General features: G+C 45.8%; 1 protein-coding gene across 2 annotated transcripts in view; it reads left to right on the top strand.

The window, feature by feature from the left end:
* The window catches only part of CEP63 (centrosomal protein 63), a 408,460-nt gene that overhangs the window by 318,063 nt on the left and 65,531 nt on the right, over positions 1-24,866 (top strand). The gene's annotated exons all lie outside the window — the stretch shown is intronic.

Here is a 24,866-nt window from a genome sequence, read left to right on the forward strand (position 1 = left end):
GATAGCTCGCATGGTGTTGAGGTGGGGAGGGTATATGTTCAAGATGTCATCACAGTGTGATTCACTGAAAGGATGCGGTAACATACAGCCCAGTTCAAGTACATGGAGTCCACATGACACTCTTTAGGATATGTACATTGGTTGGGACACTTGGAAACTGGGCAGAGTTGGTTGACTGAAGCAGTTGTCTCTAATCCGCTTAATAGCAATTATTTGACAAATTTGTACTGTGCTCATCATGTACATATTTTATATATTATATATTTCTGTTTGCATACTTTGTACAATTTAAAACTCTTTAGAGTGTTATAATAATTGAACAACCACAAGAGAAACATTGACAGCAGAAAGTATGAATAACCTATCTACTGATTTAACATTGCTAAGGTTTAAGACATAAGTCTTGAGTGTATACATTAAATCAGAATGTATACTGTAGCTAATTAAAAGCTTTGAGTGAGAAATGCAATTCTAAAGGCTATCTGGGATGAACAGGTCCCCAAGAGAGTTACTTCAATATTTTATATTGCTTGTAGTCTATGGAACAAGCTGGCCTAAATCATCTTTAGCCCAGAAGGGACTAATGTACATCCACAACTTCAAATAGTGTTTGAGCACACACTGACCACTGGTTATTACTTGCATTTTCTTCGCTATGGAAGAATCCAGGTAGATTTGCAATGTGTTTATCTTTGAGAAGGGCATAACGTCAGTTATAAAATCAAACAAATATACAAGTTGTCCCAGAAGAACCTGTTATTAAGCTGCAGCCAATTCACCCTCATCCAAGTTTGAATCTTACATAAATTGATTACATTTTAGTCAGTCAGATATTACCACTCTTCACATTGAATAGGACTCTTGAATTATCTGCGTGACAATGCAGGCTTGCATGCAAAAGGCTTTGCATATGCATTAAACATTGATTAATGCATACCATATTTCAGAGTATTTTTATATTTACTTTGTTTAAGGAATATACAACTCAAAGCAATTAGCAGGTAAAATGCAGATTGAACCCTCTATCCTACGCATTCATCACTAATCTCAAGTGGTGGACAGTCAATCTGCATAATTGTTCCGGATGGCTCACGTTTGATATTTCTAAACTAAATAAATACCACATTTTCATCTTGCTTGCTGGAGACCTTTACTTCATTTATTAGATTGATCTTGCACTACCACTGTTATATGTACAATAACTCGGTCCTCCATTTTTTTATATATTACATTTTGCCCTGTTGGTGTCTACAGAGTTATGTCATAGGAGGAGTGTAGTAATTAAACCAGTAACACACTCCTTCTGACCAAGTTCCTAGGTCCTTTGACCATGCCTAATAGGGCAGATCAGCCATTGATTTCCATCCAATAGCAGTTCATATTGTGAAAATTGGAGGCAGGACTTGAAACATACATGATCCCAAAGTTATCATTTTCACTATGGGGAACATCAACATAAGATAGGTCAGTGGATCTCCCTGGTCCTAATCCCAAAGTGAGCCTGATACTTGTATATGATCGCATCCAACAATAGCTGGGTTATTCTGCACCGCCAAACCAAACCATGTGAGAATATGTGACACATTTTAGCTCCCATCTGGGACAACACTCTTGGTTCTGCCTCTTAAGATCTTCACTGATTGTTATAAAAATATAATATTCCTCTCTGCTTTTAGGGACCCTAGAACACTTATTTTTTAAAGTAAAAATCATCACTTATGTCTTGATATGGAAGTATAACCTTCCATTTTCCAAAAATCAATAATAATAATGGGGTGTCCCAGTATCATGCAGAACCTGGGGAATATCTACAATATACAGAAAGAGGTTCTGCCATGAGAGTTACATACATTTGTCCTCAATAATTTAGTACTATCAATTAATGATACACTACTGTCCATAAACATTACTACAGATGACAAAAACTCAATTTGACTTGAAAAATTGTGATCAATATATTAGAAAATCATGTTCGAGGCATATGAGCTGCAGATTACACACTATGCATAGATGGCCACCTAGTGTTGGGCCCGGATGTTTGCAGTTTGTTTTGTTGTAGAAAAGTCTTTGGAAGTCAAGGGATAGGTGACTCCTCCTTTGGATGATACTGCGCATGGGCATCGGCTCCATCCCCAGATTGTTTTTTTCCGCCGCCGGGCTCGGATGTGTTTCCAGCGCTCTGTGTTGGAACCGATTTCCTTCGGCGCGCAATCCTCACCAACTTACAGAAATTAAGTTTCAAACGCTTTTCCAGTCGACGCTACTCATCAACACAGAAAACTTCGATTCCGGTCGACGGCCTTCGGGCCTAACTAGGCCTCGACTCCAGCTCATGGAAAGGACGCCATTTAAAAAGTGTCCTCAATGTAGGTCAAAGTTTCCCCACACCGACCATCATGAAGTGTGTAACCTTTGCCTCTCCGCGGAGCACGAGGCCAGAGACTGTTCCGCTTGTGCCTCTTTCCACTCCAAGAAGACTTTCCGGTACCGAAGAGCGAGGCGAACAATGGCTCGATCTTCAGCTTCGATTCTGGACGACATCTTCGAGGAAGGCGTCAACGTTCCAGAACAACACGACGTCAACAGCAATTCCGAGGCAGAAGACTCCGAAGTCGAGGACATCACTCCAGCACAGCGGGTCGTAAGTAAGACCGTTGACCCGACCCTTCCTCGACACACCCAAAGAAGGCCCCGGTCACACCCTCACCCTCGGGCTCGGGTGCATACCGACACACTGCTTCTACTGCCCCACCTTCGGGCCCGGCTAAGAAGCTAATGAAGCCTTCAGGCGACTCGGGCTCGAGTCGGCCTTCGCACGGTGCCGGCGCATACTTCCCGGCACCGAAAAAGACAACTTCACCGAGTACGCCGACGTCCAAACCATCGACGCCGAAACATACCACTACTCCTTCGGCACCGAAACCCAGGTCGGAACCAAGCAAACCCGCTTCGGATTCGAAAAAAAACACCGGAACCAAAAAAAACATCGGATCCAAAAAACATACCAGAGCCGAAAAAACCCTCGGAACCGAAAAAAGCTTAGGAGCCGAAAAAAAATCCTGCTTCTCCGGTTAAAGACATTGCCAAAAAACCAAAACAAACCGCTTCGGTGCCAAAACCTTCCTCCGCACCAAAAGATCGGCCTCCTGCAGAGGACTTACTTTATCCAGACCCTGCTCAAAACACTCTAGCTAAAGATCCAATCACTGGACAGCTGATTTTGGCTTAAAAAAAGCGACCACTGGACACACCAGCTCCACATTCAAAGCAGAAGGACATGGCTACCTCTCCCTTAAGACTTCTTCTCTTTCTCCTGTACCATCACCACATCCTCCCATACCACAACATTCCCCAGCATCCTCTATCATACCAGACGATGACAACAGGGATGATAGCTCTGATGACATGGGGGGGTAACATGCCTGATCCAGCTACTCCTACAGGATCACCCGACCCGTGGGATGATTATATCACCCCAGATGTCCCAAATGTCCCTCAGGATGACATATACCCAAGGCCTTCCCCACCAGAAGACTCTATGGGTTTCAAACAATTAATTCACAGGGATGCTCAATATCATGGGGTAGACATGCATACAGACCCTGTAGATGAAGACTTCTTAATGGATACCTTTGATAGTGCACAAAGGTCCTCATCCATTTTACCAATGCTTTTTTTTTTTATTCAAATCATTTTTATTGAGGAAATAAGAAAAACAAGAAAAAAGAATACAGTACAATAGTGCTTCAATTACATAGATTGATTAAAATGCGTTGTTAGACGAAACTTACACAAAACTGAATGAAAATAAAAGAATGTACAGACACATGACAATCCAAGCCATTAGTACTTCAAGCTATTAACAATAAGGTCAGGTGCAGGGCTCCGTAGCCGAAGGACCAGTAACGGCCGTATACAGCATGAAGTGTTCCGTCACTGGGGGTCAAAGTGGAAAGACGATATATCGAGTGATTTCCAAAGTCTCTTATTGGAAAGTCGCCAGGCAGCAGATTGTAACACCGGATTATCTGCTCCTCTCAGGAAGGAGAGCCATTCTCGCCAGATTTTAAAGCGGACTTCTGATGTGTTTTTCCACTTGCATAGAATCACCTTACACGCCAGAGTTAGCATTAAGTCCAAAAGTTGGCGATCATGTGTGTTTGGTAATTGCGGCTCTAGTGCACCTAATATGACGTATACAAAGTCCCTCACAGGATTAATGTTGAAAACATGGTGTATACAATCAAAGATCTTCCCCCAGAAGGTCTGTAACAGAGGGCAATGAAGGAACGTATGGGAAAATTCACCAATCCCTGTCTGGTAATTCCAACAAGTGGGTGTATCTCTCAAGTGGCACTTAAAAAGTTTATCTGGGGTTCAGAACGTTCTGTTCAACAACATATATTTGGTTTGGCAAAGGATAGGGGATACTTTATTGGAAAGGGCGGTTTTATAGATCAAATCCCAGTCAACCACCACCCCCGTTGAGTTAGGTTCTGATTCCCATTTGCCTTCAACCTGTCTGTGGGATTTCTTGGGAAGAGGGAGTAGAAGCTTATAGACTTTAGAGACGAAATGGCCAGCATGAATAAGGCGTGGTAAGTGGGTCACAAGCCAAGGTGTGCTAGTGGTAAGGCTGCGGTGTGATATGATGGATTTCAGTTTTAGGAACTGATAGAAGTCTATGGGTGACAGGTTATATGTCGCTTGTAGAGTCGAGAAAGGAAGGGGCTGTGTCCCCTCATAGAGGTCCTTAACCATGTTAATGCCTTTCCTGGACCATGAGTCCCAAAAAAGAGTTTTGCCTTCTGATTTAAACAGGGGGTTTCGCCAGAGGGCCGTAAACGTGGATTTTTTGATTGTTAAGTTAGTTTTATGGGTCTGGTCAAGCCTTAACAAGGCTCGTCTGGTATTCAGCATGATGTACTTGGAGTGAGGCAAGTGCGATAGATCCATGGTAAGGAGGGTCGGTAGGGGCGCATGCGCGATGATAGATTTCTCGATGGTTAACCACAATGGGACATAAGATGGGGAATTTATCAACCACTGTGATCCCTGCTTGCAGAGGAATGCTGTCTGGTAATTTCTGAACGAGGGAAGTCCCAGGCCGCCTTTTTCTTTTGCCAGTTGCAGCTTTTTCAGTGATACCCTGGCTCTCTTCCCCCGCCACAGGAATCCGCCAAACAGTTTATCCACCTTTTTGATGAAGTCATCCGTAAGTGTCATGGGGAGCATGCTGGCCAGATAATTCACCAGAGGTGTGGACATCATTTTAAGGGTTTCCGCCCTGCCCCACCATGAAAGGAACTTGGGTGACCACCCGTTTAATAGTGAGGAGATCTTTTTCAGGGTTAGTTCCTCATTGATTTTTAAAGTTGAGATAAGGTCTTTGTCAAAATCAAGTCCCAAGTACTTAAAACAGTGTGGTTGCCACGTAAGGCCGGAAGTTCCAAGGATGTCTCTATTACCGATGTTATTCAGGAGTTTGACCTCCGTTTTATCCTTCTTCAGCTTGTTGCCCGAGACTCTAGAGAAGTCATCTATGGTAGCCATGAGTGCGGGGATAGCTTCATCTGCTTTCTCCGACATAATAAGCACATCATCCGCATAGGCGGTTAGTTTTATAGTGCAATCTTGGAATGGAATACCGGCAATAGCATTATTATGTCTTATGTGGTAAAGGAATGGCTCGATTGCTAACAAAAACAAAGACGGAGAGAGGGGGCACCCTTGTCTCGTTCCCTGTTGCAGTCGCAAAGATGAGGAGAAAGAGCCACCTGCCCTAACCCTTGCAGTGGGACAGGAATAGAGGGACATTACTAGTCTCGTGAATGTTGTGCCTAGATTAAATTTATGTAAGACTGCTTCCAAGAAGGTCCAATCGACCTTGTTGAAAGCCTTTTCGGCATCCAATGTTATCGCCGCAGTGGGTGTATCCAAAAGCTTCGCTTTCTCCAGAACGTGGCCCAATATCCTAGTATTATCACTAGATAGTCTGTTTTTTAGAAACCCCGCATGAGAGGGGTGGATTAGATTGGGCAGAACACGCTGTAGGCGAGCCGAGAGGATCATAGCTAGGATCTTGCAGTCAAGGTTATTTAGGAAAATGGGCCTATAATTTTTCGGAAGGGAGGGGTCTTTACCATCTTTTGGGAGTACTGCGATTATAGCCTCAGCCAGTGTACCTTTAACCTCACCTGTTTCATTTATTTCCCGAAAGAGGTGGAGAAGCGGTTCCACCAGCAGGGAGGGGAAGGTTTTATAGAATTTAGCTGTGAACCCATCTGGGCCGGGGGCTTTACCACATTTAAAATTTTTGATTGCTTCTTCTATTTCAGCAATCGTGATCGGTTCATTAAGGCACAGTTGCTCTTCGGATGAGAGCTTAGGTAAGTCACATTCGTTTAGGTAGTCCTGAATCTTATTCTCCTCCACAGATGTATTCTTGGCATATAGGGTTTCATAAAAGTTTTTAAATACTTCGGCTATCTTGTCTGGATCTGAGTGACCAACCCCTGATGTGTCCTTGATGATACTGATTGTGTTCTTTTGAACCTTGAATTTTAAGTATGCGGCCAGGCTTTTGCCCGCTTTATTAGATTCACAAAGTTTAAATCTGCGTGACCTGTCCAACCATACTCCAGCCCTCTCACTCACAATTTTATTATATTCATACTTCTTGTTAGCCATCGCATTCAAAGTCGTGTTCTCCCTGTCTATCTGGTGTTTACTTTCTAGTTCCAATATCTCACGCTCTAGCGCTTCTAAGTTCTTGTTGTGGTCTTTATTCATTGCTGATCGGATTTTAATGCATACCCCCCTAATCGTGCTTTTCAGGGCCTTCCATCGGACTAAATCGGAGGTATCCCCCCTCATTCAGCTCTAATTATGAGATAATAGCAGTTTGGATAGCTACCCGGTGTTGCTCTTTGTTCAGTATTTCATCGTTCAAGCGCCATGAAGTTTGTCTTGTGGAGGGCTTTACGTTGGAAATGGATAGGGAAATACATGAGTGATCGGACATAACTCTTGGTTCTATTGGTGTATCTTCTATCCTTGGGACCCCGTTCTGTGTGATAAAAATGTAATCGAAACGAGAATAAGAGTCATGTGGGGAGGAATAGAACGTGTAGTCCCTACCTGTGGGATTTTGTAGTCTCCACGCATCAACCAGGTGGAAACGGTTGCATAAGTTAATAAAGGCTTTATGTGATTTGCTTGGATTGAAGGTGCACCGTGAGTCCCTATCTAATGTAGGACCCATGGGAAGGTTAAAATCCCCCGCCAATATGTGTACAGCCGAGTCTGGAATGTTCTCAGCCTGCTTCGCCAGGTCCTCCCAGAATTTTAGATCGCTAGTGTTAGGGGCGTAAATGTTGGTAACATAGAATTCCGTGTTGTCCCTGCTCAGTTTGGCTGTAACCCATCTACCTTTTTCATCTGCTGCTGACGAAAGAAGTTCAACTTTAGATTTTTTTGCTATCAGCACTAGTGCCCCGTTCTTCTTACCCACCGCCTCAGCACCCACTACCTCAGAGTAGTATTTGTTCCTTAACGTGTAGAATTGTTTAGCGTCAAGTTTGGTCTCTTGCAACAAAACAATATCCCCTTTCTGTCTGCGTAAATAGTCTAGTATCTTTTGCCTCTTTATGGGTTGGTTCAGACCTTTTACATTCAAGGACAATATATTCAGTTTGTCTACAGTGGTGGCCACTCAATGCCAAGTGGTGCCAAGCGGCGTATCAATTGGAGGGTGTACCATCTTAAAACGTTACTAACAGTACATAATCCACTTGACTCTCAGGTGTGCTTGTTATATGCAATCCATCATGAGCGGAGACTATGACGCACCCTAGAGACCTGCTAAGTGCGGCACCCGACCAACCAAGATGGCAGATAGTCATGTGAGCTTGTGAGAATGGCATGCAAGCGTCAAATGTTGCCAGTACAAAAAATAAGCGAAGAAAAGAAAACATACAACACATACCCTCCCATACCCCCCTTCTCCCTCCACCCCACCCTCCCCAACAGCAAACAGTAAGCATGGTGACTTGAGAAAGATCGCAGTGCTTCCCTCCCGTCAATACTTAATATCATAGGAACATTGGAACAATTTCCTTAAACCATAAACCTTTTGCTAGTCCTACTAGACCTACAAGAGATGTATTCCAGGTTCAGAGTCCCGGTCACATTCACGCTGAGGCAACGACCTATGCATGTAGCAAATAAGCAGAACAATTTTGTACTTTGAATAAGCTAATGGACGGATTTATAAACATCCCCACCCACCCAAAATCATTCTGAAACAACATAGACCTAGGTCTAAGGATTGGAATGCGAAAAGAAGTTACTTGTTATAACCTGTCATATATAACCTGCTGCATCCCATCAACCTGCACCAAGGCCAGCATTACAAATATGGATTGTAGCATACCACCCAACAACAGTCAGCCCTACCTCTCCATTTGGGGCAGTAATTAGTAAATACCACTGTGCCTAGCATGTATTACATTAGTAGATCAGAACAGTAGGATACCTTTAAGTCTATCATTCCGTGCGACGAAATAGACGATATAGTCCATAACCTAGACAGTAACCTGAACAAAACTCGGTGAGCAGTACACCATGATCGGTGGCAGGCAAAGTTCGGTAAGGTACCAATAGTCAACCGTTCAAATGGCAGTAGCACCGATGTGCCCCATGAAGAACAACAACCTGCCACCGCCATGCTCCCAAAGAGTCTTACCATTGGCCATAGCATATCGAAGTATCAAACAGAGTGTCTTACATAGTTAGTTTTAAGCAAAGGATACTCATTTGTAGCCAGAAGCTGAGGATGTCATGTTGTCTGTATTGTTGGTGTCCATATCTCGTTCCTCAATGTCATCCAGCATTCGTTTGAGTTTCATTGGATCCGAAAAAATGTGAGGGGTTCCTCGTACGATCACTCTGTATTTCGCTGGGCCAACGAAGCCGAATTGATAACCCTTTGATTTCAGTTGTGGACGGAGCGCTTTCCTCACATCCACTGTATCCTTGCTGTAATCCTGCGAGATATAAATCTTGGCGTTCTTCCATAAGATGTGGTTGTGTTTCCGAACAAAGGCAAGGATCTGCTCCACATGCTGGTATCGTAACGGCTTGCATACGGTAGGTCTGGGACCTTTTTGGGTCTTAGTGATCCTCCCCGGAACCCTATGTGCCCTGTCGAATTCTAGGGGATGAACGAAGGTCAAGTTGGTGGCCTGAGCGAAACATGACTCCAGGAATGGTACACAGGAGCCCTGTGAATCCTCGGATCCCTCTGGTATGCCGAAAATGCGGAGGTTTCCCCTCTGGTTCCTGTCTTCCAACTCGGTCAGCTTCTTTGTTGTTTGGTCCGAGGCTATGTTCAGACATGTTTTGACTTCTATATCCTCTAGTCGGCTAATCCTTGACTCCGTCTCTGTAAGTCATGCATTGGTATCATGTATGTCTTGTCGTATTGCTACCACTTCTTCCTTAGTCAACTTGGCCAGGTCTTTCACTTCGTCCAATCTGCTTAGGATCATATCTATATCCTCACTAGTGTCTTTCTTGCTTTTAACGGGTGAACTTGGGTTTGAGTAGTCAGATTTGACTCTTTTCAGGGTTTTTTGCTCCTTGGTCTCATTTACGCTGATTTCAGACTGCAGTTGTTGGTTCGTGAGCGCCGTAGCTTTAACATCGTGGGACTTATGTGTACCCTCCTCGTTAGGTCGTAGGTGTATCGTGGAGTGGATAGCTGACCCACAACAGCTTAATAGGTAACAGCACAGGTGTGGTTAGACAATAGGGCGTGCGCGGCTAGACTTATCAGTAGTCGCGGGGTGGACTCAGCAGCATCGCACTTCTGTCGTTCAGCTCAGTTGTAGATACGTTGAACACCCCTCCTCAGCGACGGTAAGTGCAGCGTCATATATTCAACCGCAGAACACACAGCAGAGATGTACACCCATTGATGTTGTAAAAAGAAGCATTCCCGCCTTTGGTTCGATTAGGTCTCTTCTGGTTAATTGCAGATCAGGAACGCCATCTTTGACTGCTATGCTGTGTTCAAAACCCGCATTGACTGGGCTATTAAGCAAAACACCCTCTCTTCTGGTTATAATGTGCCGCGCTCTCCATGTTCAAAGCGCTCTTTTCAAATATGGAAAGCAGACATACAGTCAATATTGGCAGCGCAGTACATACAAAGGTCGCATTTCAAATTATCTCATCTTGCGGGGCCTGCAGCTTTGGGACAGCATGTGGTTGCGTGTGACTTTGTAGGAAAGTGTTCGCTAGACCGCTTCACACGATCGTTTGTGGACCGTCATATACATGCATCCTTACGGTAACATCCACTGCATACTGTTGAATCATGCTTGCTACCAAATGTCTGTATATCACCTAGAGGGACACTCTGCTGTGTCAACTAGTATAGGGACCGATTCAAAAGTGATTTTGCTTGTTTTCCGCTCATACAGGCGCAAGCTAGACCCGGATTACGATAAACTGACGGCTGTAAATATGGACGTCCGCCATCTTGAAACGGCTCCGCGCGTAATACAACGGGTCACAGTAGCTGGTCCCGGTAGCTGGGATAGTTTTCCAGTGTACTCACGCGGGCATCGGTGAGGTCCAGAGATCCGCTATGTATCCTGCCGGGCTCGAGCGCTCAGGGTCCCCTGTGCGTGATAGATTGGTGGCTGTAGCGGGTGCCGCTCGCTCGCACTCCCGCCGGCACCAGAGGCAGGAGCGCTCCGGTTACCTTCGACGTTTGGAGTCCCTCGGGTACCTACACGCCTGGAAGTCAGCTCATCATACGGCCCTTACTCCCCGATTCACAATTCCGGGAGCAGATCTAAGTTTGGGCTAGTGGAAGAGGTTCCAATCCCAAGAACGAGACCGCATTACGGGAGGAGGAAAGCTCTAGACCGCCATCTTCCTCGGCGTCCAAACCACGCTCCCTCCCATTTTACCAATGCTTAATGGAGTGATTAAGCATGCTCCTGAAGTCTTCAAAGACCCAGTCAGAACTCGGGTCGTTAACCCTCGCATAGAGAAAAAATATAAAGCTGCTCCCTCAGACCCAGCATATTCTGGTACCACTAGACTCACTTGTAGTTTCCAATGCACGCAAGAGAGCAAACTCACAAACATCAGGTGAAGCTCCACCACCAGATAAAGAGTCTAAGCTACTTGACGCATCAGGGAAAAGAATGGCGTCTCAAGCAGCAAACATGTGGCGTATCGCCAATGCACAGGCATTATTAGCCAGATATGACAGGGCACATTATGACGAATTAGAATCATTAATGAGGCACCTCCCTGATAAGTACAAGGATAGAGCAAATGAACTTATCCAAGAGGGGAAAAACATTACAAACACCTCTATTCGGTGTGCACTGGATGCAGCAGATTATGCCTCTAGGGCAGTTAACACCAGCGTCCTATTACGTAGACATGCCTGGCTATGCATATCCGGGTTCAAACCTGAAGTACAAAGTGCCATTCTTAATCAACCCTTTGATTAGCAACACCTATTCGGACCTAACGTGGATGTATCACTTGAAAAAATGAAAAAGGATGCAGATACCGCCAAATCTATGGGAGCCCTGCAGTCGCAGGCTCCCAGACGTTCATTTTGTCGCTCATCCTATCAAGATGCCACCAGGGGATACTCTTCAGACACAGCTTCTACCTCGTACAAAGCCCCTACACAGTCCACTTACAGCAAGGGCTACCAAAGGGGTGGTTACAGGGGTAACAATAACAAAGGCAGAGGTAAAAATAACAACTCCTGCTCTGCCTCTACCCCTCCCCAATGACTCCCTTCACCCGTCCCATTCCACTCCTATCGGGGGAAGACTTCAACAATACCTGCCAGCTTGGGAAAACATCACATCAGACAGGTGGAGGCTCCAAATAATTCAGTCAGGTTACTGTCTAGAACTAACATCCACCCTCATAAACATACCACCCAAGCAACGTCCAACGTCACAAGAACATTTAACACTGCTCAGACAGGAGGTAATATCCCTCCTGCAGAAAAATGCAATAGAAATAGTTCCAGAGCATCAGAAAAACAAAGGAGTATACTCCGTATATTTCCTAATACCAAAGAAGGACGGCTCCTTAAGACCCATCCTAGACCTCAGGCCTCTAAACATTTACATACAGTCGGACCATTTTCACATGGTCACACTCCAACAAGTCCTTCCACTTCTGGTACTAAACAACTTCCTGGTCACCCTAGATCTCAAGGACGCCTACTTCCATATTCCCCTTCCACAGAGCGCACAAAAAATATCTCCGATTTGTGCTAGACGGGCAGCACTACCAGTTCAAAGTGCTCCCATTCGGAGTCACAACAGCGCCAAGGGTGTTTACCAAATGCCTAGCAGTAGTAGCAGCACACTAAAGAAGATAACATATTCATGTCTTCCCATATCTAGACGACTGGCTCATAAAAGTCAGCTCATACAGCCAGTGTGTACAACACACTCACGCTACTATTCAACTGCTTCACGACTTGGGATTCACAGTAAATCACACCAAATCGCATCTGCAACCCTCGCACATACAACAGTATCTCGGCGCTACAGTAAACACCCAACTAACACTTGCTTATCCCTCTCCAGCCAGTATAACAAGTGTACAAACTCTCCTAACCAAATTCAAACTGCAACACTCGCTACCAGCTCCAGTGTTCATGCAGCTCATAGGAATGATGGCATCTTGCATATTTGTAGTACCTCACGCAAGACTGCAAATGCGTGCACTTCAAGAGTGCCTAGCACGCCAATGGCACCAGGCTCAAGGTCAACTAACAGACCTAGTGTTGGTAGACGGTCGGACTCATCGTTCTCTGCAATGGTGGGACACCAAAAATCTTTCCAAAGGGCGACCGTTTCTAGAGCCAGTTCCTCAAATAGTCATGAGAGCGGACGTATCGCTCTCTGGCTGGGGAGCTCACCTACTGCATCACACCATGCAAGGCAGGTGGACACCACAACAGAAGTTACTCCACATCAATCATTTGGAGTTGCTAGCTGTGTTTCCAGCCCTAAAAGCATTTCAAATGCAAGTGTCAGGCAAAGCTGTCTTAGTCCGCACAGACAATATGACAGCTATGTACTACATAAACAAACAAGGGGGAACACACTCTCTGCAGCTCTCTCAGTTAGCACAGCAGATATGGAGATGAGCTATACCACTAAAGATCTTCCTCTTAGCCCAACACGTCCCAGGAGTACAAAACACTATGGCAGATCTGATAAGTCGACAAACACAGCAGATCCACGAGTGGGAACTTCATCCGCAAGTTCTTCATCCGTTCTTTCAAATGTGGGGACAACCTCAGATAGACCTCTTTGCCACCTATGAAAACGCAAAATGCCCATGCTTTGCCGCCAGATACCTACACCCATTGTCCAAAGGCAATGCGATATGGATGAACTGGTCAAAACTATTTGCGTACGCTTTTCCTCCTCTCCCACTACTTCCGTTAGTGGTACGCAAACTACAACAACATTCCATGACGCTCATTCTAGTCACTCCAACTTGGGCCAGACAACAGCGTGGTACACCACGCTGTTGCAGATGTTTGTAGTACCACACCAAAAACTAAACCTATCTCCACGCCTATTAACACAGAACCATGGAGAGATCAGACACCCGGACCCAGCTCTGCTGAACCTAGCGATCTGGCTCCTGAGGTCATAGAGTTTGGTTACCTCAACCTTTCTCCAGAATGTATGAACATTATTAAAGAAGCTAGACGTCCCTCTACTAGAGCATGTTATGCTGCTAAGTGGAAACGCTTTGTCATTTACTGCCAAAACAACCAAATAAATCCCTTAGACGTGTCTATTCAACACATCATAGGATATCTATTACACCTTCAAAGGTGTAATTTAGCCTATACGTCTATCAGACTACACCTTGCTGCCATTGCAGCATACTCACAAAATAGACAACATCTATCTCTTTTTAGAGTACCAGCTATAAAAGCTTTCATGGAAGGACTCAAAGGAATAAATCCTCCCAGAACGCCACCTGCACCAGTGTGGAACTTAAACATTGTTCTTACAAGATTAATGGGTCCTCCCTTTGAACCATTACATAAATGTGAATTGCAATTCCTAACCTGGAAAGTAGCTTTCCTAGTAGCAATTACTTCTCTCAGAAGGGTTAGTTAACTACAAGCATTTACCATTCAAGAACATTTTATGCAAATGCATCATAACAAAGTGGTTCTTTGTACTAATCCTAAATTCCTTCCTAAAGTCATTTCACCATTCCATCTAAATCAATCAGTTGAGCTGCCCGTATTTTTCTTGCAGCATCAAACAGTCCCAGAAAGAGCTCTACACACCTTAGATGTCAAAAGAGCATTACTGTACTATATTGAAAGGACACAAACTTTTCGTAAAACAAAACAACTTTTTGTTTCTTTTTCACCGCCTCATAAAGGCAACCCCACATCAAAATCAGGGATCGCTAGGTGGATTGTTAAATGCATACAAATATGTTACCAGAAAGCCAAACGTACGTTAACAATTCCTCCAAAAGCCCTTTCAACAAGGAAGATAGGGGCTTCAATGGCATTCTTGGGGAACATTCCCCTAGATGATATACGCAGAGCAGCTACATGGCTTACACTGCACACATTCACAAAGCATTACTGTGTAGATGTGCAAACTAAACAACAAGCCACTGTGGGCCAGGCTGTACTAAAAACACTGTTTCAAACAACTGCAACAGATACTGGTGGTCGCCGCTAGGTGTGGGTACTGCTATACAATCTATGCGTAGTGTGTAATCTGCAGCTCATATACCTCGAACGGAAAATGCAACTTACCAGTATGCATCTGTTCTTGGCATGTAGAGCTGCAGAGTTACACACGCCCACCCGCCTCCCCGGCTATCTTTATCTGTTCCAGTATTCTCTTAATTAGATACAAATCACATGGACATCACTACCTCTTGTACAGCTCCATCACTTCCCCATGCGCAGTATCATCCAAAGGAGGAGTCACCTATCCCGTGACATCCAAATACTTTTCTACAACAAAACAAACTGCAAACACCCGGGCCCAACACTAGGTGGCCATCTATGCATAGTGTGTAACTCTGCAGCTCTACATGCCAAGAACAGATGCATACTGGTAAGTAGCATTTTCCATATCGTATGTGATACTAAACATATCAATAATAAAAGATAGTCCTGATGAAGATCCCTTGGTGATGTTGTCCATCCACACTTGTATATGTTGGGGGTCGAAACGTTGACTCTATCCGAATAAGTGCTCCTTGCTCAAATGGACAAGTCCATTTTTTGAATGAAAATCACATGTCCATTTAGGGCCTCTTTAGTTTTTTTAAACGCTGAAACAAGTTTCTATGTATATGTTGTTTATGTTCAATATTTTTATTTGCTATTATGTTGGGATCTGTGTAATTTTTCAGCCATATTTGTATGTCACAAATCAGTACTTTTATGTCTTGTCTTTTTGTTTCAAGTTGTACAATGTGTATTGGTCCTGTCTTTTAATATTGATATGTTTAGTATCACATACAATATATGATTTTCTAATATATCCGTCACAATTTGAGTTTTTGTCGTTTGTTATTTGTAGAAATGTTTATAATCAGTAGTGTGTTTTTTGTATCATTATTTGATACTCCTAAATTTTTTAGGACAAATGTATTTTAAAAGTAATTTGCACTCTCATGGCAAAACCTCTTTCTGTATTACATTTTCCAAAGAGCATATCTTGTCTCAATAGAAACAGACTAGCTTTTTCCAGATTTTGTCTCTCTGATAATAACTATTGTTATACAATGCATAATCGAAGCATCTAGGAAAAACTGTGCTGAAGTGTTAGATTTGATCTTGCAAATAGAGCCTATCAAGTTAAAAGTGAACTAGGTTGTAAACCATGCAATGCAGGTTCCATCTCTCGGCATTAAAAGTACTGACTTTTTTTCTAACAGATTCAGTTCTGTTTTTTACAGCCAATGCAGCGTGGATTGCAGAACATCACAGCAGTTGTCACCTTATTTTTTGAGTTTTTTCTTCTAAATATCAAGTTTAAATAGAATCCATTGGCAGCTCTTTTTTTCTTTTAAATCAGTTTATTGGCTTTTAGCAATACATGAGGAAAACAGCAGATTCACATAGTAAGCCATACATGGCAAGAATCTTTAGATAGAATAAGCAATATTCATATATATCAGTCATAAATGATAGCTGATTAACATTTTCTGAGAGGTAGATTGCAAGGGGACAGCTGTGCCAAGTCTTGACACAGGGGTCAGAGTAATGCTGGGGATTTCCCCCTCATAACCTCAAGGTCACACAATGCTCACGCAACTCAGCTGATGAAAAGTTAATTCTGCATGTTTTTAATTCTCTGTCTCATTAACAGCGAAGTTAATTGTTTAACCAACAAGCCGCCCCCATCCTCCTTTAACGCGACTTGCAGTCAATCATGAGGAGTGTTGTGGCATTGGTGTATGTGCCACAGCCCCCAAGGGAGCCCCTTTGCTTTACTGTCGCTGGCGCTGCGGTCGGTGCGTTACCATATACACCCTCAGGCTTCATAGACTGGGAGCCTCGAGACCGGAAGTACAGACCCACTTTGATACATAGTTATTACTACCTTCATAACATGAATGGGCAGCGCAGTGCTATTGTGGTTGGCTTGGTAGTTCACTGGTGGGAGAGAGCTGTAAGTGCGAACGGCTCTGCCTGTGCTGTGCCCGGGTGCACCCTGCCCTGCCATTATAGCTTCTGGAAGTGCCCAGCCCTGCCAAGTAACACGCATCTGGCTTTAGACTAATGCATTTAAGTGTGCTGGTCCACGTCACTGCGCTCAAATGCGAAGTCGCGCATATTAGCACATCCTTAGCTGTGCCTGTCAAGCACTGCGGCCCGGAGAGCGATGGCTGCTTAATTAATTATAATAATTTTCTGTACAGTCGAGTATGGCAGGCAGTGTACGCGTTGCAGCTCGCCAGACTTTGGGGCTGGCTGAGCTCGCAGCAACAAATAAGTGTGCCTAGTCCTAAGGGGCATAATCATATAGTTGCGGCGGGATTAGGGTAATGCTAAAAAATGTGCACGCCACCACACTCGCAACGCGTGCAGCTCCTCCGCTCTCTGCAAAAAAACAAGTGTACAGTCCCAGTCCAAAAGTCAAGTCAGGGGTATAATCATTCAGTTGCCATTGGGATTACGGGGTATAAATGCAGTTCTGTTTTAGGGGATCTCTGTGCATAGTCATAATCTAGTGAATAGCCCCGCCCATGTGCGTGGACCCCGGAGCAATCAAAAATAATCTCTTAAATTGTCTTCCTTGCAGTCCTGCATAGACACTTAAGAGAAAATTAAAGACAATAATGCAGCCTGTACCTACAAGGCTACACTGTCCAGTGCTTCAACTAGAAATGCCAAGGATATTTTACCAACATCACATTTACCATAATGTGTCAAGTTCCATCCATAGAGAAACTTCCCCTTCACAAAATCCTTGGAATGATAGAGAGGAAGGGATGGACAGACAAGCCTCCATAGGCTGCCATTATGTGTCTGAAAAAGGGATACTGTGCCTTTAAGGAACTCTCCAGAGAACCTCGGTATCCCAGCATGCACAGACAAGTCCTTTTACTTTCAGTTCTTTTTTCCGGCTCCTGCTAGCAGGACCCTGGAGCATTGAGCCTTCCCTTTTTGGGTTTAATTCAAATTTTTTGACACTTTTCAAGTGTTGGGAGTATTCACTCGACGTCTATCTACTTCTTCCATTTGCTGTTTTTTTTGCCAGTTTTGTGTCACCTTTCGTTCGAAAATGCCTGCATTGTTCGATAGATGCCCTGAGTGTTCCAGGAAGAAGGCCAAATCGGACATCCACAGAGTGTGTATCCTCTGTCTCCCTTCATCCCATGTCCCTGAAGATTGTGAAATCTATCAGTCCTTTTCCAAGAGGACTAGGAGAAAGAGAGAGAGAAGATCCGGCTCCAAGGCCTGGAGCTGAGGAAACTTCAGGATCAAGGTGGGTCTGGGCATGGGAGGGCTGGATCTGAGTCCTCTGCCCGTGCTGCGGCCTCTGGGGGGCTCCCCAGTCAAGAGAAGGCCAGGAAACGGCACATATCTTTGTCGACGTCGATGGCCTCGACGTCGGCGTCGAGATGGTGACCACCGTGTGCTCCCCGTCGACCCAGGGCTCTGGGTTGAAGGGGCGACGACTTTCGACGTCGAGGGGGCTGACATCGAGACCTTGGACGAGGTCGACGTCGAGATCTACATCAACGTCGAGGAGTCATCGACGTTGTGATGGTTCCAGGCACCGGCGTTCGCCGTCGTGGTCTACTCGGCGTTCGACGTCGAGGAAAAGGAGATCGCCGTCAAGGGATGTGTCGACGTCGAGGCATTCAATGTCTAGAAAAGAGAAGTCACCCTCCGGGAGGCGATCCAGGGCAAGGACGGCGTCCCCGGGCTCGGCGGTCAGCCTGTCCTCTGCTTCCACAAGCCCCCGGTCGCGGCGGCGCCGGCGTTCGTCCAGTAGAAGGTCTGCTTCTAGGACTTCGTCGTGAAGGCCTGCAAAGAAGAAGAGAGTGGTTAGATCTTCCGACTCGGAGTACTCTCAAATCTACTCACCTTCTCGGCCAAGGTCGCCTACGCCTCCTCCCTTGCCGCAGAAGAGTCTCCCTCTTCCACCTCTTCCTCCACTTCCGAGGACGACTCCTCCTCCTCCTCTTCCGAAGTCTCCTCCTCCTCCGCCTCCACTTCTTCCTCATCGCCCTCCGCCTCTTCCACCACAGCCTCCTCTAAGGTCCGTCTCGCTGCTGCGCTTCCCTTCACCACCTAAGGGGACGTCACAGCCGAAGACTCCGGCTCTACCTCCGCAGCATCCACCCCCGACCAGGTCGGTGGATCGTCCACGACCTCGGAGGTCCAGATCACGATCCAGGTCGCGATCCAGGCGAAGACGCCGCTCTAGGAGTGACTGTCGTTCATCTACAAGTTCCGGCGGCGTCACAGACGAGATCGGTCGAAATCCCGTCATACGGATTCGTCCAGTGCTAGGGGGTATTCGCCCACTCTGTCAGACTCACCCCACACGAGAGTGTCGCCAGTGGAGGACATTGTGTCGTTTCAAGAGGTGTTATTGCGAGGGGTGGCAAAGCTGGGTATTTCCCTGACGGTGCCCACGCCTTCTACGTCAGTGATCTTTGAGACCCTCCATAAGCGTCAGCTGTCTCGACCCCTGTTGCCCTTGGTGCCGGGGCTGGAGGAACTGGCGATGGAACTTTTCCTGACGCCGGATTCAACAAGATCCGCCCCTCCAGGCTGCAGAAGAAATACAGACCTCCAGACTCCGATCCAGCATTTCTCAGATCGGACCCGGTCCCGGATTCGGTGATCGTCACGGCCGCCAGGAAACAACACGCCACTGCTCGATCATCCACGGTACCCCCTGATAAGGAGAGCAAGCAGATGGATTCTGCGGATCGTAAGGTCTGCAGTGCGGCGGCTACGTCTATGAAAGCTGCTAGTGCCACGGCTCTCCTGGGGCGATACGACCGATTGTTGTGGGATTCCCTACAGCAGTTTCTGGAGCATCTCCCTATGGACAAGAGGGAGGACTTTCAGGAGATCATCAACAAGGGCATGATGGTGTCCAATCAAGTGATCAGTGCGGCGGCAGATTCCTCGCTCTTGGCTGCCCATGGCTACTGCCACGGGATAAATTTGAGACGCCATGCCTGGTTGCGCCTGACGTCGCTGAAACCAGAGGCCCAGCATAGGGTCGCCAACCTGCCGTTCTCTGGAGCGACATTGTTTGGAAAACATGCTGATGAGGAGATGGCCCGCATGAAGGCGGAGGCTGAATCCCTGACGGCCGTCTGGTTAGAGAAGCCGAAGGAGCAGAAGAAGACTTTCGGCCCCTTCCAGAGGCGTTTCTCGAGCCCAGGGCAGAGGGCAAGGTCGTCCAACTGGTCAGCAGCAGCAGTGCCAGAGCCGGCCTTTCCAGGAGCGACAGAGGGGCAGAGGCGGCCAGCAGTCCTCCTCGACGCCCAAAGGCCCGGACGGGTCTAGGCCCTGAGGTGCTACTTCCCCCTCATCCATTACCCGCTCCGGTGGGGGGAAGCATCCAACATTAGTTGGCTGAGTGGAGAAAAATTACTCAGGACAAGTGGGTTCTGAATATTGTTTGCAATGGATACAGTCTTCGTTTCACCAGCCCGCCTCCAGCAATTCCACCGGTTTGCTCGCAGTTCCGACTGCGCGAGCTCCAGGCGGAGGCCGATACCCTGTTAAGAAAAAGGGCTATAAAAGACGTCCCTCTGTCTCAAAGGACACAGGGCCTTTACTCACGTTTCTTCCTAGTACAGAAGAAGGACAAGAACGAGTTCAGGCACATTCTGGATTTGCGACAAGCAAATAAATGGATTAGCAGAGAAAAGATTTGCATGCTGTCTTTGCACCAGATCTATCCTCAGCTGCAAAGGGGAGGCTGGCTTTGCACAATAGATCTGCAAGATGCGCACTTCCATGTGCCCATTGCATGGAAACACCGGACGTTCCTGCAATTTCTAGTCTGCACCAATCACTATCAGACTAGAACGTTTTCCAGTCCATCAATTTCTTGGAACTCAGAGCTGTTCACTTGGCACTGAAGGCCTTTCATCCGTCCTTCCATACCAACTCCTTGCTTGTGCAGACGGACAATACAACCACAATGTATTATCTCAACAAGCAGGGGGGCTCAAGATCGCGCACACTGTCACAGGAAGCGCAGGCGATCTGGCACTGGCTGCTAGCCAGAGGACTGACGATAACGGCGACTCATCTGCCAGGTGTGCAGAATGTTCAAGCGGACGCCCTCAGCAGGTTGATCCAAGAAAACCACGAGTGGGTCATAAACGACGAGGTGCTCGACGACATCTTCGCCATGTGGGGCACTCCAGACGTAGATCTGTTCCCCACCACCGAAAACAGAAAATGCCGCGACTTCGCCTCGAGGTATTACCAGCTGGGGACTCTGGGGAACGCGTTATGGATCAGCTGGTCGAACAGCTTTCTGTACGCTTTTCCACCAATTCCCCTGATTCCGGCGGTGCTCATCAAGCTGTCCCAGTCCAGGGCGCGAATGATCCTCTTCGCCCCGGAATGACCCAGACAGTGGTGGTTCACGGACCTGCTTCACCGGTCGCTCCTACCTCACCGGCGGCTGCCGTGTCGGCCGGACCGTCTCACGAAGTTCAGGGGGCAGATGGTGCACCCCAACCTCTCATCGTTGAGTTTGGCGGCATGGCTCCTGAGATAGTGCAATATGGCCACTTGAATCTTCCTGAGGATTGCATGGACATATTGAAGGAGGCTAAGAGGCCTTCCACTAGGACTTCTTACGCTTACAAGTGGAAGAGATTTTGCATCTGTTGCACATCTAATAACTATGATCCGACGACCTGCAAGGAAGATGTCATTCTTCAATACCTTCTGCATTTAGCTCAGTCTGGACTTAATTTCTCTTCCATTAAGGTTCACCACGCAGCATTGACTGCATACAGGAAATGTCCTTCGCAGACGTCCATCTTCCAGATTCCTGTGATAAAGGATTTTTTGGAAGGATTAAAGAAGGTGTTCCCTCCTGTTCAGCTTCCTTTGCCTTCGTGGGAGCTGAACGTGGTGCTGTCCAGGTTGATGAATGAACCTTTCCATACTATTCACAAGGCTTCACTGCAGCACCTGTTGTGGAAGGCGGCGAAATTCAGGCATTGTGTTGCCAGGAACCTTATACTGTGTTTCATGCTGCTAAGGTTATGCGTACTCACCCTAAGTTCCTTCCTAAAGTAATCTCTGATTTTCATGTTAATCAGACTATAACTTTACCAACGTTTTTACAGAACCCTTCCACTCCAGTGGAGCGTTCTCTCCATTCCCTGGATGTCAGGAGGGTGTTGAAATTCTATCCGGATAAGAACAAGGATATTCGTAGGGCCGACCAATTGTTTGTCAACTATGGGTCGGTCAGGACTGGTCTGGCTACCTCTAAACAGTCCATCTCCAGGTGGATTGTATCATGTATCCAGCTATGTTATCAGAAAGCGAACAAGACCTTAGGGGGTAAGCCTAAGGCTCATTCTACCGGAGGCAAAGCAGCTACAACAGCTTTGCTTCATAATGTTCCCATTGCAGAGATCTGCTGGGCTGCCACTTGGAAGTCGGTCCGTACCTTTGCTAAGCATTACTGTCTGGATTCTGATGCCAGAGCAGATGCTCAGGTGGGGCAGGCTTTGTTAAGAAATCTGTTTGCACAGTAGTGGTTTTGTCTTTTTCTCCACCGCCGGTTAGATTGTTATTGAATTATAAATATCGAACAACAGTGGGGAGATAGAACAGGCCTGCCGAGTGCCCCTGGTGTTCAAAAAATTTCTTGTAAGGGAGCTATTGAGAAGGATCCTAGCTGTTGAGTGCTCATATAAAACTTTTAACGTTGGGGATAAAACAAGGGCCAAAACCAATTATCGCCAGAACTTCCCATAGGTAAGCCCAGCAAACACAGTCAAAAGCCGTAGCTGTGTCCAATGTAACTTATTAGGGTGAAAACCTCCCCTCTTAAAATATTTTCACACTATTAATCTCGAAGGGAGAAACTTGGCTCTGTTTAACTTTCTCTTCAGCCTATGAGATTACTTGGGTAAAGGTAAGGGTCTGAATCCCACCTGCCTAATGAACTTACTCACCCTTAATGGCCTATCCCTTCAGCATACTCACTCATACACCTGGAGGGTAACCGTCCATCTTCTGAAGGTTAAACACACACTGTTTTCCTTCACCGTCCTGCCAAGTTCAAAAGACCTTTATTCGAATTTCATAAAATTCATAAAAGTACCACACAAAAATAATTCAATTACATTACACACTATTACAAAAATTCATGATTAAAATGTAATACAATTCTAATGAGGCTAACGTCAAGGATTTTCTATCATTTTGCGCACTCGTGTTATCAGTCTCAAAAAAGTGCTAGTGCGAAAAATTAATTCATCTGAGTCCAGGGAGACCAACATTATATAAGACTCCTCAAGCGAAAGGGGTCTATGTTTCTTAAAATATGGAGTTAAAAACCATTTAATATATCTTAAATAAAATTTACTGAAGAATAGGAAGTGCAGATCATTCTGTGTACTGACGCCATCACACGGGCATGGATTATAATCTATGCTATGTCGATAACCCAGGGGGAAAGACAGCAAAAATTTCACTGAACCTGCTCTTAAACGAAACAGAAGTGATCTCTCCCAACTAGTCATGGGTACGGTAAGATACAGTGGGAGTGGTTGTCTACACAGTTCGTTTCTCAAATATTTTACAACAGTTGATTTTAATGATTCTCTTCCCATCCGTTCACATTTGTAAAGTGCGTACAGTGCATATTTAACCTCAGTATTATCCTTGAGCTCGATCCTGGTGGGGTCAGTGAAAAGATTACCTCTATCCACGGCGCTCAGTGTTTTAAAGACTCCTGAGAGCCATGGAATCGCCATGCCATGGTCACAATTTAAGCAATCCTTTATAATATTTTGTGTGAGGGTGGCTGAGTTGTTCCTCCAAACCCTAATCCAGAATAATGCTGGTCTGGCTCTGATAAAATCGCATACATAGGGAAGGTTTAATTCGTTATGACAGATAAAATCAGAGGATGAGGTTGGGGCGCCCAGTATTTTCCTGCAAAAACAACTTTCTTCCCGCTGAATGCATGGGCTACATCCCAACCCCCAGACCTCAGCTCCATATGAGGCTACTGGTAAGCACTGTAATCTAAAAAATTTTAAGATAGCTCTTGTGGCACCTATTTTCTTCGGGCGAGGCAAGCTCAAAATTGAATTGGTGGCTTTCGAGAACTTGCTCGTGGCGTGGGCCAAGTGACCACTCCACGAGCCGTTCGCAGCGAAAACCAATCCTAAGTAAGGAAATATAGGGACAGATTCGAGTTTATCTGTCCCTATATGTATAGTGTTGAGCTTCCGTTTCCCAGGGCCACAAGACATGATAAAAGATTTTTTTTAATTTACACGCAGATCTAATCCCTCCATGTATTGGACAAAACTTTGAACAAGTAAGCGGAGGGCATTTGGTGTGCGGGCCATAAGCCCCGCATCATCAGCGTATATTAGCACTGGTTGGGGTTTCCCCAGGATTTCGGGACATCACTAGTAACTTGTTTAAGACTTCTGGCTAGGCCATTAATTTTGATGATAAACAACAGGGGTGCTAAAACGCACCCCTGTCTCACCCCCCTGCCGATATCAATAGCCCCAGAAACTTCTCCGCCCATCCCAATCCTGACCTGTGCTTTAAGATCAGTATGGAGATAAGCCAGGAAGCTAACAAGAGCCTCGTCTAGCCCATAGTTCAATAAGATGGTCCAGAGTTTAGATCTATTCACTAGATCAAAGGTGGATGAGAGATCCATGAAAGCAAGGTAAATGGGGGATGATCGAGCAATGCTATACTTGTCAATTATCAATTTTAGGTTCAAGCATTGCTCCACTGTCCCCACCCTGATCCTGAATGCCATCTGGCACAGGTCCAGTAAGTCTGTGTCTTCAGTCCATTCAAGCACCCTGTTATAAATTACTCGCCCCACAATTTTTACGCTGTTGTCCAGGAGAGAGATCGGACGGTAGTTAACTGGATCCGACCTGTCTCCCTTTTTAAAGATTGGGACGATGGTACTAGTTGCCCAAGTGGTGGGCATGGGCACTGTTGGCAAGCTATTAAAGACATTAAGAAGAATTGGGGCCCATAAGTCCGGGCTATGCTTAATGATATCAATGGGCAAGCCATC

Source organism: Lissotriton helveticus, chromosome 11, assembly GCF_964261635.1.
Source record: "Lissotriton helveticus chromosome 11, aLisHel1.1, whole genome shotgun sequence".
NCBI classification, from domain to species: Eukaryota; Metazoa; Chordata; class Amphibia; order Caudata; family Salamandridae; genus Lissotriton; species Lissotriton helveticus.